A 16,840-nucleotide genomic window follows, 5' to 3' on the forward strand; every position below is an offset into this window, starting at 1 on the left:
GATCCTCCCGGACCGGGGCACGAACCCGTGTCCCCTGCATCGGCAGGTGGACTCCCACCCACTGCGCCACCAGAGAAGCCCTATTTATTTATTTTTAAAGCAAAAATCTGCCTTTTTTCTTAAAAAAAAATTTTATTTATTTATTTATTTTTGGCTGCGTTGGTCTTCGTTTCTGTGCAAGGGCTTTCTCTAGTGGTGGCGAGCGGGGGCCACTCTTCATCACGGTGCGCGGGCCTCTCACTGTCGCGGCCTCTCTTGTGGCGGAGCACAAGCTCCAGATGCACAGGCTCAGTAGTTGTGGCTCACGGGCCTAGCTGCTCCGCGGCATGTGGGATCTTCCCAGAGCAGGGCTCGAACCCGTGTCCCCTGCATTGGCAGGCAGATTCTCAACCACTGCGCCACCAGGGAAGCCCCTCAGGCACTCTTTTCATCAAGCTACCTCTATACTCAAGAATCCAAAATGACTTTTTAAAATCACCTGTCCTGTCAAATCCATATCCTCATTCTGATCTCCTCCATACAAAACTTCCTCCATTAACTTCTCCCACTTCCCACCCTACCAACGTTATCTGCTCACTGTCCTATGCAGATAATCTGCTCTTTCCTACGTGAATCTCCTTGTGTCCTTACTTCACCTGGATCCTATTCAAGTTCTCTCTGCCCTTCAAATCCCATTTTAAATTAAGGAGCCTCCTTCAGAGAGGCACTCTTGGCCAATTCTAGCCAATTTGAGCACTCTATGTTCCCTGAGCTTTTATGTTCATTTATTGGATAATATGGTGCATTAATACATCCTGTGTATACCCGCAATAGAAGCAATTTTAATAAAATGGGCAGAGCCTGTGGCTAGGGATCCCTTTGTATTTCTCCGCAGAACCCCCTTCAGAACCTGCACTAAGGGGCCAGATTGTGAAGATTATATGGTATCCAGACAAGGGCAAATAATTGTTTAACCAAGGACCAATGAGAATGATATCGAAGGGAGCTCTGAGGCCCTGCTGGGGCCTAGGTGGGCTGTTTGCCTTTCCTCCTTCAAGCACGCAGTTAGTTCAGCAGGGAAGGAACTCGCCCCCACTGAGACAGCAAGTGGCTGAGAGCAAGATTGTATCCTTTTTCTGGTCAGCCTTTCCTCCTCCTCAACCAGTGAGGAAAAGGCCAGCACTGCTCTGAGAGGCGCAGAGCCTGTTTCCAGCGCCCAGGTTTCCATATTGCTGGAAGGACCCGATCTGGGAGGAAGAAAAGGGAGATGGGAGCATTTAAAGCCAAGCAGTCACTCAAGCCTCTTCCCTTAGATTTACACCCAACACGTATGCAGGAAGGCAAATTAAAAACACCGACGCTCACAATCACATATACACGTGCACGCCCAGCCCTACAGAAGCAGACGCGCATGCCCACGGGTCCGCGTGCACCTACTTAGTTTTCTCTTCTATAGATGCCCCCATTCCACCCCCGCTCGGCCCAGCCCGGCTTCTCCTACACCGGCACTGGGGAGGTTTACCGGGCCCGACCCGGCCAGGTCTGGGAAGTCTGTTTCGCTATAGGGGGGAGGGGAGGTCCTTTCCTCCAGGGCGGAAGCGGCGCGCTCGGGCCGGGCGGACCTAGCTCTCGTCCTGGGAACATCTGGAGGGGGCTGGGAGGGGCGCGCATCCAGGGTGAACGTGGATTGGCTGCGCGGGAGGGGGAGGCGGGGTCTGAGCGAGGGGCGGGGCTCACTGGCCCCTTTAAAGCCTTGACATCAAGAGGCGGCCCCAGCGCCCCCCTTTTTCTCTGCCCCCCTCCCCCGAGCCGCGGCCATGGACCTGGCGGATCCGGCCTGCCCTGGCCCAGCTCAACACCTGATTTCGGTGAGTTCTGGGCCCACTTGCGATTTAAAGGGAGGCGAGTGGGGGGGTCTGTAAGCCCGGGCTAGGGGTGAGAGATATGGAGGGTAGGGCTCTCGTGGCAGCCTTGGGTCGGAGAGGACGGCACGGCTTCCTGCCGGACCTCGCTGGCCTCCCCTCCCTCCCGCCTCACTCACGCCGAGGGGTCCGGCCGCGACTCTGTCCACCCCCACCCCACCCCCTCCCGCCCTTCGCGCCATCCTCGCGCACACTCCGTGGCCCCGGAAGGGAAACTTTCCGGAGAGGGGGATGTTCCGGGGGCCGGTCTACCGCCCCCTTTGAAAGCACTGACCTTGCCCCAGCTGCACACCCCACCCCACCCGCATCCCATCGTACGGGTGCCGCTTAGCGGTGCCGGGTTGTTGCGCGGGGGAGGCTCTCCCCAAAGCGCAGGCGCGGAGACGAGCCTCGGGCTTCTCTTCGCACTCCTTGCTGTCTCCGTGGCCTGGGGCGGTAGGGTGTGGGAGAGGCGGAGAGATCGGGGTCTCCCGGAACGACCCTTCAGTGGCTCTGAGGGACTGCGGGAAGGAGAAGGGTAGCCGGGCGGGCTGAACACTAAAGAGAGGCTGAGGAAGGGAGAAGGGCTGGGCAGGGAGTGAAGCCAGAACAGCTCTTGCAGGAAAGGCTCTCTGGGTCCTGGCTGCGGTGCCAGAAGAATGCAGAGAATTTATCTGTGCCCGACACTCCACTGGCCTAGGCCGACTAGGAAAGCGGCTGTCTGAACCCCAGCCCCCGTGGTCTCTCTAGCCCTGGCACTGACCCAAGGGCACAGAGGACCCTTACCTCCCACAGGCCTGGTTTTCCAGGTGTCTCAGCTCTATCCACCAGCCTGTCCAGCTGCTACTTCTTAAATGCCTGCCTTCCTGAGTAGCCAGGGGTCTTAGGCTGCCCGGTTGTGTGGCTGTAAAGGCAGTGCTTCTATGCCCTCCCTACCACTGCTCTCCCTCCCCCACAGGTCCTCCTGCTTAAGCACAGTTGTCTGCCAGAGATAGTGGTGGAAACAAATGCCTGGGACAGGTGTGGTCCTGGAGGACAGTAGCTAAGGGTCAGTGTCTAATGGTTCTGTGGGCAGTACTTTGGGGAAAGTGAACCTAGCCCAGTTGCCTTGTTGCAGACCCTCTTGCAAGATATGCCAGCTGACTTAGAGACTCCTTGTCTTTCAAGAACGGAGACACAAAATTCACTGCTCATATTTATTGGGTGTCTGTCTTTCTAAGAACAACGTGGGGTTAGTGGGTTTCTTACCTCAGAGAAACACTTGCATCCCTGTCTAGGGAGATATCTCCACTTGGTTCAACTTTGTTTTCAGTCTGTGGTCTGTTCATGAGGTGGTGTGAGCCCTCCAGCATCTCTCTCCAGCTCAGGCCTTTGGAAGAGAGTGAGAACCTGGAGAGGCAGATGGCCTGGGCTGCAGGGAAGAAGGCCCTTCTACAATAGGCAAGTGGAAACCAGTGTGTATGAGGACCAAGCTGTTATCAGTGTGGACTGGGAGTCAGAAGCTCTGGTCCCTGCTCTTCATAGGTTGCTGTGTGACCTTAGCCAAGGTAGTTTGCCTCTCTGGTGCTCTTTTCCACCATCTGTAAAATTCAGCAGTTGGATTAGAAAGCTCTACTATTCCTTTCCACTTTTTGACATTGTGTGGCTCCACTGATGAGTGAAATTGGAGGGGAGTAAGGTCCTCCACCAGGGTGGCTAAGTTTGAAGAGGTAAGTTGCTTAGGAATAGGACCTTGGGTGGAGGGGTGCAGACTCCCTTATCCTGCCTAAGAATAGCCACTGTGCCGCTCACCCCTGGTGCCTTGGAGTATGAACTCCTGCTGGCTGGGATTTGGCCCACCCATCAAGGCCTCTGGTGAGACATCCTGGCAGGCCAGTCTTTGAGCTGTGCCTTTGGGGAGGGGTTGAGAGAGGAGGAGGCAGCCAAGGGCCACGGGAAGCAGATTCCCAGGAGACAGTTTGCATCTCAGCTGTTGGGACTTGTTTTGGGATCTGGGCCAGGGAGTACAGCACACTCATCTACCCTGTTATGGGAAGAGGACAAGGAGAGCCCCGCTGCTGTTGCCCATCCCACCCACTGGCCCTACTCACCTCACCTCTGTACTCACACCCCCAGCTCCCAGGCAAGAGGCGTAAGGAATCTTCCCTGCTGCCCTCACCCAGCCAGCCTCCCAGACCCTGCCACGCCAGCCAGGCAGCAGCAGGGAGAGGCTGCCGCAACCCCACCTTTCCCAGACTCCCTCCCTCCTGGGGGGTAGAGCTTTCTCAGGAGTCAGACTCTCCAGGTTAATACTTGCTCTCTAGCCCAAGAACCAAAGGCCTTCACGTTCTCCTTGTTTGTTTTTATCCTTGGTCTCCCAGGTGCTGAGGGAGATGTCAAAGGAGAGGTGGTGGTTTCAAAGGCCGTGGGATCTGTTGGATGTGGAGCACATTCTCCTGAATTGCTTTTCCCTCTGCTAGCTTCCCAGGAGCCCTCTTCCCTGGGCCCTGCTGCCCATGAGAGTGAAGCTACAGCCGGAGGTATTTAGGTTAGAGCCCAAGGAAACCTTCCTCACTGCTAGAAACCCCTGGGGTGGAGAATGGAAGCTCCCAGGAAGGTCAGTTTCCCAGAAAGTGGTTAACAGTGGAGTCCCTGTCAGAGTGAAGGATGTGGCTGTTGCTAGGCAGAGGCTGCCGTTTCCTCTTGGGGTGTGGCTCTGAGGCCAGCCAGCCAGAGGCCCTGTTAGAAGCAGGAGGAGAAAGGACTCTTGCCTGATAGCGAAAGAGGGGTCCCTGGCCCCTTCAGCCTTGGGTCACCAGAAGCACGTCTCTCAGAACAAATGCTGCTTCTGCCTCTGCTTCCCCAGCTCCTCCCCTAATTCACCACCACTACCACTGTCTGCTTTGACAATCCTCACCCAAACCTGGCAGACTCCTCCAGCCCCAGTCTGGCTGCACTAATGGACTGATTGGATTTTCTATACTTGGAGTTTGGGATTTCTGATTGAACATGCAAATTTATGTAAATCAATCTGGGATCTGCCACTACGTCAAAACAACATAGAGTCACAGGCTGGAAGGAATTCTAGAGACAGTCTAGTCCAATGCCCTCACGTTAAAAATGGGGAACTGAAAAAGTGGGGAGTACACTGAAGTCTAGAGGGGGAAGTGATTTGTACAATGATGAGTGTCAGAGGCAGGGCTCCTGACTCTGGTCTAGTGTTTTACATTGTACCATTCTGCCTTAATTTCTTGTGCATGAGGGGGCCTGGCCAGATTTAAGGCAGAGAGGGCAGTTCTTGAACCTGATATTGTGGAGAGCTAAGCCCTTAGGGGTCAGAGTGTTATCTCAGGGTCCCCCATGGGCTCTGGTCAGCTCTCTTAACGTGCTGAAGAAAAACAACTTCAAATCCCTTAGAATAACACCCTTAATATTTTTCCCCAGGCCCTACCCTGGAGGGTTGGAAGACAAGGTCTTTGGTTGCTCCCTGGCTTGGTACTTATGGTTCCCCAGAGCTGAGATTGTGTCTGTTCCCAGCATCTCTCACAGTACCAAGCGCGTAGTAGGCTGCAGATGGATCTGCACAAGCAGTGCCTCCATCTTTACACTTCATCCACATTCAAGTGTGTGCTGCTTGCCTCCACGGCCACAGTGGGAAAAGATCTTTGGTCTTCTGTGACCACCCTCCCCTCCTGTCCTGGAGGAGGCACAGACCAGCTGCGCCTCCTCTGCTGGTTTCTAAAGCAGTGACCGACTAGGCAGGCCTTGCTGTAGAAAAGATCTCATTATCTTAAGGTCAGTGCCAAAGGTGGGTGGGGGCTGCCGAGATGGGCTTGTGTCCCAAAGAAGCAATCTCCCCACTTGACATGATTTGATCTGATCTACCCACCTGGCTGCCAGGTGCCTCCTGCTCCCACTTCATGGACTGCGCCTGTCACATGGGGCTATTTGGAGAGCTGAGCCCTCACTTAGCCTGTAGTGCCTGTGCATGTTGCAGAGATGGCGGAGATGCTCAAAGCAGCTGTTGGCCTGCTTTACAGTGCTTTGGGAGAGTAGTGTTTTGGCTCAAGATCAGAACCCTGGACTCCCTGCCAAGGCTTCCACCAGGCCCTGGCAGCCTGGGGAGGGGGCTTGGGGCACATATTTGGGGTCTTCCTCACCTTCACCCCAAACCCAGGTCTGGCTGACTCTGAAAGAAGTGCCCTTGTCTTCAGCACCTTCCCAAAGCACAACAGATATGGAGCTAGCACCTCTAGTTCACTGCCCAGTGGCCCTCGGCACCTATATCCTTAGCTCCATGTGAGCCAGGTCTTTCTCCCTGGGCCTCAGTTTCCCAGTCTGTGCTGATGGATTAATAAGACATCATCACTGGGGTGTGGCACCTGCTTGATAATTAACATTTTCCCTACTCTGGGAGTTACACAGATGAAAGAGGCCTGAGGAGGCCAGGTTGTTATTAAGGTGAATTATCATTGCTGCTATTCCTGATTTCTAAAAATCCAGCAGCTGCTGAGAAGAGCCCAGTCAGGCACAGCTCCCTGAACCTTATGCTGGTCCTTAAGCTCTGGGAGTTCTCCAGGACTTGCTAAGCTTTAAAAAAAAAAAAGTATAGGTATTTTACAAGGAGAGATGCTTCATTCTGCTGCTCATGCTGTTGCCTGCAAGACTTGAGTGGTGAGTGCTGCTTGGGGTGTTGGTCTGCAGTTCTCACTATAATGCAGGGCTTGAAACTGTCCTTCCCTGAAGACCCTCTGGGTAGGAGAATGATGAGGTCGTTCCCGGAGGGGAATGTGAGAGGCCCTGGAATTCCTGGGGTGTGGCCCTGGGGTTCTCAGCAGCTGCTTTTCCAGGGGCTGATTCATTTCACTCCCAGCTGGCTTGATATGAGGGCTGTAATTGGCCCTTTTGTGTGAGGATCTGTTGAGACACCCCCAGAACCTGCCCGCGGAAGCCCCAGGCACTTCAGGAGTCCTTTACCCTACCTTACCCCTACCTGTCCCAAACCTTCCCCTTGCCCAAGCTCCCACCTCTGCCTCTGCCCTTGGCCAGACCTTACCCCCTTCCCAGGGGTAAGAATGAACCCACCTCTTACCCAGGCGGAAGTAGCCCTAACTTTTTTTTTTTTTTAGATTTATTTATTTTATTTTTTTGGCTGCACTGGTCTTCGTTGCTGCACGCGGGCTTTCTCTAGTTGTAGCGACTGGGGGCCACTCTTCATTGCGGTGCACGGGCTTCTCATTGCGGTGGCTTCTCTTGTTGCGGAGCAGAGGCTCTAGGCGCGCAGGCTTCAGTAGTTGTGGCACGTGGGCTCAGTAGTTGTGGCTTGCGGGCTCTAGAGTGCAGGCTCAGTAGTTGTGGTGCATGGGCTTAGTTGCTCCGTGGCACGTGGGATCTTCCCAGACCAGGGATCGAACCCGTGTCCCCTGCATTGGCAGGCGGGTTCTTAACCACTGTGCCACCAGGGAAGTCCCCTAACTTCTGAATAGTTTGTTGCTACCAATGCCCACCACAGCGGGGGCTGGGGGGCCTCTCCCCTAGATCGGGGAGAGATTGCTGGGAAGAAAGAAAGTGAAGACACTGGTGTTCCTTGGCCAGACCCCACACTCATCTGTCTAGACCTCTTCACCCCTCCCTTGTCCTGGGGCCTGGTCCTTACTTCCTAATGTGGGAAGAAGAGAGTAGATGGCCCCATCTGGGAGGGGCTTTAGAAATCACCTGGTCAAGTGGTTATTCCTTCTAACATGTTTTTTTTCAGTAGTTGTGGCACGTGGGCTCAGTAGTTGTGGCTTGCGGGCTCTAGAGTGCAGGCTCAGTAGTTGTGGTGCATGGGCTTAGTTGCTCCGTGGCACGTGGGATCTTCCCAGACCAGGGATCGAACCCGTGTCCCCTGCATTGGCAGGCGGGTTCTTAACCACTGTGCCACCAGGGAAGTCCCCTAACTTCTGAATAGTTTGTTGCTACCAATGCCCACCACAGCGGGGGCTGGGGGGCCTCTCCCCTAGATCGGGGAGAGATTGCTGGGAAGAAAGAAAGTGAAGACACTGGTGTTCCTTGGCCAGACCCCACACTCATCTGTCTAGACCTCTTCACCCCTCCCTTGTCCTGGGGCCTGGTCCTTACTTCCTAATGTGGGAAGAAGAGAGTAGATGGCCCCATCTGGGAGGGGCTTTAGAAATCACCTGGTCAAGTGGTTATTCCTTCTAACATGTTTTTTTTGTTTTATATTCTTTTATTTTTTCACTAGATTTTTTTTTTTACATAGTCCAAAGATCAAAATGATACAAAAAGGCATACACTGAGAAATCTCACTCCCCCCTCCACCCCTTCTCCCTCCATAGATAATCATTTATTAATTTCTTACATATCCCTTGTTTTTTAATACAAAAATAAACACAAGTATATATTCTTTTCCCACCCCTTGCCCAAAAGATAGCATATAGAATGTACTGTCTTCATCTGTCACCAGTTGGCAGTATCTGCGTGTACAGAGATTTCTTCTGCCACCATGTCGGGACTCTGGTTTCTGACCTTCACCACCCACCTCAGGGTCCCCCAGTCGACCCCAGGCCAGGAGCAGGGTTCATTTACCTTCATATACCAAACTTCATTCGGATGCCAAAACCAAGGAATTCTCAAGCTATGGCTAGCTGTTACTAAGTACTAGGTGTGGTGCCAGACTCTGGGGGTACAGTGGTGATCCCAGAAGTCCATGTTAATCAAATAATTAAACAATTATAAAGTTACAGCTGTGATGGAGGCTGCAAAAAAAGGACAAGTACCATGAGACCAGGTAATCAGAGGCCCTACCCACCTTGGTGTGTGAGGGATGTGCGTGTGTTAGGGGCAGGCACATGACACAGCACAGAGCTGGGGCAGGAGTCTGGGGCCAGGGCTGCAGAAATGGTACCACGTGACCTGGAAAGCTGGGTTTCTCAACTTGACTTCAGTGTTGTCTCTTCTCCCCACTACCCCAGTCTGTGGGATGTCTTGGACCCCTTGAGTTGTACTGTGTCCAAGACAAGAGGCCCCCTTCTCTGCCAGATGGTGCTGAAAATGCCTACTCCCCTGCCTCCACCCCATTGCCTTCTGTTTCCCCAGCTCTGGGCCTGTGGGCTCCTGAAGCTAGAGCCTTCCTTTCCACTGCAGGCTGAAGGGAAGTTGGGGGGTGTTTGCTTCTCACTTCCTCTGTAGACGGCACCTCACTTCCTGTCCCCGGGGCTAGAAGAAGGCTAAAGCTCTTGGCTTTGCTGTCCCTTCCTCTCTACCCCCCTTGCTTTCCTGGGAAGACTGTGGGGCCCATAGGAGGAAGGCAGCATCAAATCCAAGGGCTTCTCCCTAAAGGCCCTGCCGGGCTCCTCACCCCCACGTCCCCCACCCCACACAAGGGGACCTCTCTTCTCAGATGCAGTCCATTTCCAGATGTGATCTCATCCTTCTATGCCCTCTGGGAAGAGAGGAGTCAGAGAGAGAGCTCACCCCATTTGACAGATAAGAAAACTGAGCCAGGGGTTTCTAGGCTTCACCTAGGGGAATGCAGTATGGCTGAGCCAGACTGGAATCAAGGAAGCCTGACTCCCATTTATGGGCACAAATGAGCAGAGCCTAGTCGGAATTGTGGGTGAACCAGAGCTACTTTCTCCTCCCAGAGCAGAGCTGGCAGCTTAAGAGGTCACCTATGGGCTCTGGCCAAAGGGCACCCACTGAGTCAACACTAAAGCTGCCTGGACAGGAAGACACTTGGTTGGCCAGAGCCCGTTCCCTTTGAAGAAAGGGGCCAGGATATGAAGCCTGGGGGAGTGAGCACTAGGGACTGAGCATGGGGGGCTGGCTGAGTATATGCCCAGCTCCTTGGGGCCTGCAGGTGCAGCCTGAGAGCCAATAGGCTGTGCAGCCTCCCAGGCCCTTTTTCTCTTGGATCGGAGAGCAGATAGCTGAAGTTCCAGTTGTCAGCTCTGGTATTGTCTCCAGGAGCCTCTCTGCCTCTGTTCCTCCTGTGGGACCCAGCATATGTCTCCGGTTACACCCAGGATGTTGAAAAGATGCTGACTCTCCTGTTCGGTCAGGGGATAGGAGATGAGTTGGTAACTAGCCTGGGCCAGGGGACCAAGAAACACTCACCTTCAAATGCCCTTCAGTCCAGCTGCACTGAGTCATTCTGTTTCCATACACACCCAGAGACTTCTGCCTCCTGCTGCCTGGAATGACCCCCTTCCCTTTTCCTTGTAGCTAAACCCTATCTGTCTATAAAGGCTGAGTTCCCTAGATGCTCAAATTCTGAAAAACTGTTCCAGCTTAATATTTCTCTCCTGATTTTTAAAGTTCTCGAAAGACTTCTCTTGTGGAACCTCCTTCACAGTACAGCTATTTACCTACATGTCTTACATCCCCTACTAGTCTGAAAGCTCCAAGAAGTCTGAAAAGAACTGACCCATCTCTAAATTGCCTCCCAATACCCAGCACTGTACATCCCACTGAGTGATCTGTCCAGAATATTTGCAGAATGAATAGATTAGTCCCTTTGCCAGAGGGCATCACTGAGATCTGGGAGAAGGTTGAGAGCTTGGAAAAGGTCATATCAATGTTCGGGACAAATCTGAAAATGTCCTTGCTCACTTCTCAGTGTGGCTTGTCATATGGACCTTCAGAGCCACTTGGGTTGGGGGCCGTCACTGGGGATCTTTAAGGGAACCTGATGAGTCCACTGTACCTTCTCACCTGTCCTGTCTTTCTGGTCTTTTTCTGTCTGGAATGAAAGGAGATCACCAGGTTCAGGACCTCATTGGCAGGAGCAGTGCCCTGGCAGGAAGCAGGGGGGGAAAAAGGAAATATAAGCAGGGCCCTCCTCAGGGAGCTCCCCTTCTAACAGCATGGAAGTTGCTTCTCTCAGGGAGTACTAGAGAACAGGGCGCATTACAGTTTGAAATACTGATCCTGCAGGAGGCACTTGAAGAAGAGAGATCAACATGGGCCGCCACGTCAGTCCAGGACAGCTTTTCAGAAGAATGTTGCTCTGTGGCCAGCCCAGGGCAGGGCTTCCAGGGCCATGTTGAGGGCTTTCATCTGTCCCCAAAGCAGTAGGAGGTCATGGGAAGATTTGAAGCAGGAAGGACGCAATCAGATTTACAGTTTTAGAAAGAAGATTGCTCTGCTAGAGCTCCCTTGGAAAAGAGATAGTGGCAGGGAAAATACAAGATCAGCCTGGAACATCTTCTCGTGCCAGAAAATAAGCAAATGTTAAATAAATAAACATTTTTTTTTAATGGAGGCATGTTGAAAGGACACAGGAGCCAACCTGAAAGCATGGCCAAAGCTGGAATTTAAGCAGTAAAATAAGTGGTGATGATAATATTGGATTAAAATCCAAAGAATAAAATAATGCCTGTGAGTCCATACTCATACAAATATGGAATTAAGTAAATGGGAGTGAAGAGACAGCTTTTTCTTACAGAAAACTTCCAATTAATAAATTACAAGGAATGAGGGAAATCGAAAATTATTGTTAGGGCACCATAGTAATTGCTGCAATCAAGATCCACTGATGAATCCTAAAATGAGTGGGTGAAAATTTATGCAGAAGCAGGATTTTGCATGGTCACAAAGTATTGCCCTCCCCCCAAATATTTATTATTACAAAAGAAAAAGTATGTTTTCATTTTACAGTACAGAAACCCACTAGTAGACGCCACCTAACCAAGTGATCAAGGTTAACATCACCAGTAATAAGACATCTCAGCATCATGTATACACACCCCCTGATAGAATGAACTGAGAAGGGCACATCACCTCTGTGATATTCTGTCGCAAAATCCATAACCTCAATCTCATTGGAGAAAACATCAAACTCATATTAGGAAATATTCTCCAAAGTACTGACCAGTTACCTTCCAAAGTGTCGAGGTCATAAAAGACAAAGACTGGGAATTCCCTGGCGGTCCAGTGGTTAGGACTCCGCACTTTAACCACAGAGGGCTTGGGTTCGATCCCTGGTCGGGGAACTAAGCTCCTGCAAGCCGCTTGGAGCGGCCAAAACAAACAAAGACCGAGGAACTGTCATGGATCACAGGAGACTAAGGAGTCATGGTGACTAAGTACAATTTGGGATCCTGGATCGGATCTTGGGATAGAATACCAGTGGAAAGGACATCAGTGGAAAAACTGGTTAAGATCCAAATAAAGTCTGTGGTTTTTTAAAAAAATATTTATTTATTTGTTTATTTATTTATTTTGGCTGCACCAGGTCTTAGTTGCAGCATGTGGGATTTTTAGTTGTGGCATGTGGACTTCTTAGTTGCAGCATGCATGCGGGACCTAGTTCCCTGACCAGGGATTGAACCCGGGCCCCCTGCATTGGGAGCTTGGAGTCTTACCCACTGGACCACATGTGGGGTTTTTTTTTTAATTGTTTTGCTAATGAATGATGTAGAACAGTGAGAACATGCTGCTATGTCTGTTTTTTTTTTTTTAAGGTATACACACATACACTCACAAATAAATAACACAGAAGAAGAGGTGGAAGATAGCTGCAGAGAGTGGTAGACAAGGGAAACGTTGTCCAGGAGGAAGTGGTCACTATCAAGACAGAGAAAAGACAACCACAGAATAGGAGAAAACATTTGCAAATCATATATCTGGTAAGGGACCTGTGTTCAGAATATATAAAGAATTCTTACAACTCGACAGTAAAAAGACACATAACCCAACTAAACAATGGACAAAGGTATCTGAATAGACTTGTCTCCAGGGAAGATATACAAATTGCCAATAAGCCAATGAAAAGATGTTCAACATCATCAATTGGAGAAATATAAATCAAAACCATAAAAATCCCTTCAGGACTTCCCTGGTGGCACAGTGGTTAAGAATCTGCCTGCCAATGCAGGGGACACGGGTTCGAGCCCTGGTCCAGGAAGATCCCACATGCCGCGGAGCAACTGAGCCCGTGTGCCACAACTGCTGAGCCTGCGCTCTAGTTTCCGTGCTCCGCAACAAGAGAAGCCACCACAATGAGAAGCCCGCACTCTGTAACAAAGAGTAGCCCCCACTCGCCACAACTAGAGAAAGCCCGTGCACAACAACAAAGACCCAACACAGCCAAAAAAAAAAAAAATCACTTCACATTTACTAAGGTGACTTAGAATCAGAAAATCAGACAATAACAAGTGGTGAGGATGTGGAGAAATTGCAGCCCTCACACATTGTTGATGGAACTCTAAAATGGTGCATCCACTTTGGGAAACAATTTGGCAGTTCCTCAAAAAGTTAAACCTAAAGTCACCATACAACCCAGCAATCCCACTGCTAGGTGTATACCCAAGAGGAAATGAAGACATCCATCCAGACCATTTGTACACTGGTGTGAACACTGCTTAGAGCAGCGTTATGCATAATAGCCAAAAAGTGGAAACAGTTCAAATGTCCATCAATAGCTGAATGGATAAACAAATTGTGACATAGCCATACAATGGAATATTATGTGGCCATGAAAAGGAATGTAGTACTGATGCATGCTTCAACAGAGATGAACCTTGGAAACATTATGCAGAGTGAAAGAAGCCAGTCACAGAAGACCACCTATTGTATGATTCCATTCATATGAAATGTCCAGAATGGGGAAATCTATAGAGATAGAAAATAGATTAGTGGTTGCCTTGGTTTGGGTGTGAGGGGCTGGTAACTAAGGAGTAATGAAAGTGTTCTAAAATTGACAATGGCCATGATTGTATATATTGGTGAATATACTACAAACCACTGAATTGTACACTTTAAATGGGTGAGTTGTGTGGGAGTTGAACTATGTCTCAAAGCTTTAAAAAACATAGTCCAGCAGGAAGTGACCACCAGAGGCATTTGTGCTTGAGAAGGCAACGGGGACTGAAAAATATTGTACGATTTAGCGTTGTGGCAGCTACTGCTGAAGTTGGACCAGGTTGAGGAAGGAGTGAGAAGTGAGGATGGCTTTTTTTGAGAAGTTTGGCTGTGAAAGGCAAAAGAGGGCAGTATCTGGAGAAATGTCAGGGGGAAATTATTTTTAAGATGAAAGGTACCTGAGAAGTTGTAAAGGTAGATGGGAAAGATCCCTTCAGGAAGTAGACTGTGAAGACATAAATGGGGAGGGTCTGGGGTAGGAAGGACTGGCCTTGCCTGCGAAAAGGGCAGCCCCTCTGCTGTAACAGGAGGAGAGAAGGAAGTACAAAGGATTCCGATGGGGCTGGGACTGTGGTGGCGGGAGGTTTGAGGGGTTTCCCCTCTGCTGGCTTCAATCTGCTGGGGAAGCGAGGGGAGGTGGTAGACCAGAAGTTTGAGGCGACTGGGGAGGGTGTGAGTCATTGCAGAGAATGAGAGAGTAACTCTAAGCCTTGGTGAGAGTGCCAGCAGGACTGCCCATGTGGCTGAGATAGCCTTCCTTTGGTGAAGAGAGAGTGAGAAATTGTGTGAGCAAAAGCCCTGGGGACAGGAGTGTTAAGTCCTGTCCTTCCCTTCCCTTCCCTACTCTAGACTGCAAAGAAGCATTGACCTCGAATGCTCAAGTCAAGGAATCCCAGGGATCTTCTAACTTCGCTGTCTAGTATAGTCGCCACCAGCTGCATATGGCTATTTAAATTTAAAATTCAGTTCCTCACTTGGACTAGCCACATTTCAAATGCTCAGTAGCCATGTGTGGCTGGTGGCTGCCATATTGAACAGCATGGAATAAACATTTTCATCATCACAGAAAGGTCTACTGGACCACACTGTTCTAAGAAAAGTGATTCTTTTCAAACTGCTGAGTCTAAGGACCCCTCTACAATATAAAAATTGAAGACCCCAAAGAGCTTTGATTCATATAGACTGTACCTATTGACATTTACTATCATACAAATTAGAACTGAGAGTTTTAAACATTTATTTAATTCATTTAAAAGTAACAATAAACCCATGTTAACATATTTTATGAAAAATAATCATATATTTTCCAAAACAAAAAATAGTGAAAAGAATGGCATTGTTCTTCATTTTTGCAAATCTGTCATGTCTGACTTAATAGAAGGCAGCTGGATTCTCATATCGGCTTCTGTATTCAATCTGTCATGTTATCGCGTATCACGTAGTCTCTGGAAAATGCCACTATATACTCATGAGGGAATGAGAGTTAAAAAGGTAAATAATGTCTTAGTGATATTGTGAAAATAGTTTTGACCCTGTAGATTTCTTGAAAGGGCCTCGGGGTCCTTGGACCGCACTTTGAGAACCACTGTTCTAGAATAACCTCCACTTGGCATGAAGGAACTTATCCTTGAGAAACTGAGTGATTTGCCTAAAGTCAGGCAGCAAATAAATTGCATTGTTGGGACTATAAGCCTTCTGCCTTCTGGTCTGAGGCTTTTTCCAGTACCCTTGGCCGGGCTAGGATGGGCTGCTGGGCTTTTGGGAGTGGGGCCTGGGCTTCTTGGCTGAAGAACCCCTGGTGTGTGCCCCTGTAAATAAACCCATTGTGTCTGTCCAAGCCCCTTCCCTCTCCCCACCCCCAGCAGTTGCTTTTATTGTTGGGTTATGCTGTGAACAGGGAATGTTGAGGATCTGGGGGAGGAGAGATAAAGGGTATTGAAATCTATAAGCCTTTTGAGCTCATAACACTACTGCCCTTCCTCCTGCCCTGCCTGGAAAGGCAGGGGACTGGCCTACTGTCAGTTTGAAAGAACCTATACCATGGTCTGGAGGTTGTTGGAGTGCCTGTGAAGAGGAAGTTGGAGGAGGGGTGCAGTGGGCCCCTTCCCCATGGACACTTGCCTCTCAGAAGGGCTATTGTGTCTTGGGGCCAGTTGTCAGGAGGAGGAAAGGAAATTCTTGTCTGCCTCTTTCCTTGAGCGGGGAGGAGACCAGTTGGAATACTTAGGGCTAAAAGACGCTTTAGGCCAGATTAAGGTAGCCACTTTCAGGCTAGGAATGCCCTGGGGCCTCGGTCCTCATTTTCCTCCCCACACCCCAGGGCAGTGCAGGGCTGATCTTGTCTGGAAAGGAGTGTTTGCTGTGGGTGAAGAAGTTGCTGTTTACAAGTAGACTTTTGGGTGTGACTGGGATTTCAGAAAGCAGCTGGGGGATGGGGGGAGCAGAGGGGAAATGGTTGTGTTACGGATGATTCTGTTATTAAAGTGAGCTCCATCTCTGCCTTCCCACAGCTGCCCTCCCCTCCCCCACCTCCTGGCCCCTTGCTTTTTTCCCTAGAGGACTCCGGTGGGGGGAACAGCTGGTGAGTGAGGGGCTCATCAGGGCCCAAAGGCCTTGGCTAAGGGCCAAGGTAAGGGAGCCTGGAGGACAGGCTTGCTGCCATCTCTCTGGCCCCTTCCTCCCAGGCCTGGGCTCTGAGTTTAGGGAGGGGTTCTTGCCGGTGCCTTGGCTGGGGAGGGGGTGGGAGCTGCAGACTCTACTCCTTTGATCTGGCTGACTGAAAGGCCAGGACAGTCCCATCTTTTGGGGCTGGGGGGCCTTACATGAGTGACTAGGCTGAAGAGATAGTGGTCACCCAGATTCACTCAGGGATGGGGCTGCACGCACCTCATCCCCGGGTTACCCAGAAACCCCCTGAGCAGCTGTTCCTCCTTCCCTGTCTCTGAAGGAGGGCCAGAGAGGCTCTGCTCTTCCTCCCTTCCTCCCCCTCCCTCCCCTCGGCACTGAGGTCACCTCCCTCTGAATCAGGCTTTTGCGGGGGCGGGGTTGCCCGCTGGCAGTTCTGGCGGGAGAAGCCTCCCATTCAAGCTCGAGCTCCCACCCACTGCAGCTCCATCCCTACCCATCCTGGCCAGCATCATGTGTTCCAGACCCACATCCACCATCTGGGATATGGTGTGGGCCCACCAGAAGAATGCCTGAAACCAGGGCCATCCTGAAAAACCCAGGCCAGGGCTTTTCCTGGGCCCCAGGTGGGCTGAGCACAGAAGCTGTGAGTAGCAGTTGTGGGGCCTGAGGGAGGACGAGGGTGCTCGGCCCTGGGGAGGTGGGTCCCA

General features: G+C 50.9%; 1 protein-coding gene across 6 annotated transcripts in view; it reads left to right on the forward strand.

The window, feature by feature from the left end:
• The first annotated feature begins 1,768 nt into the window (after positions 1-1,768).
• The window catches only part of NCKAP5L (NCK associated protein 5 like), a 31,273-nt gene continuing 16,201 nt past the window's right edge, over positions 1,769-16,840 (forward strand). For 5 of the 6 annotated variants that reach the window (XM_055083049.1, XM_024122936.3, XM_055083050.1 and 2 more), the window contains exon 1: positions 16,599-16,776. The gene's annotated coding sequence lies outside the window, so the exon portion shown is untranslated. Of the gene's footprint in view, positions 1,848-16,598; positions 16,777-16,840 lie in introns of those variants that run through there. The other variant, XM_024122937.3, reaches the window with a different exon arrangement.

This window comes from Physeter macrocephalus, unplaced genomic scaffold (assembly GCF_002837175.3).
Source record: "Physeter macrocephalus isolate SW-GA unplaced genomic scaffold, ASM283717v5 random_507, whole genome shotgun sequence".
NCBI lineage: Eukaryota > Metazoa > Chordata > Mammalia > Artiodactyla > Physeteridae > Physeter > Physeter macrocephalus.